Raw genomic sequence first — 258 nt, 5'->3', positions numbered from 1 at the left:
GCCATTTGATGTAGAATAATAAAAACTGACTTTGGAATTAGATGATGCCATTTCAAATTATGGTGGCAATATTTTCTATGCATGTAACTTGAAGGAAGGCATTGAAATTATCAGCTACAAATACACAGGTACTTTACTTAGAAAAATAGAAATTTGTCTACATTAAGATAATATAGGGGCTGGGGAGATGGCTCAGTGGAATAAGCATTTCCTTGGCAAGCACAAGGGCCTGAGTTCAATCCCCGGTTTTGCAAAAAA

This window comes from Octodon degus, unplaced genomic scaffold (genome assembly GCF_000260255.1).
Source record: "Octodon degus isolate 3935 unplaced genomic scaffold, OctDeg1.0 scaffold00094, whole genome shotgun sequence".
NCBI lineage: Eukaryota > Metazoa > Chordata > Mammalia > Rodentia > Octodontidae > Octodon > Octodon degus.
Note: the sequence above shows the minus strand (reverse complement) of the source record.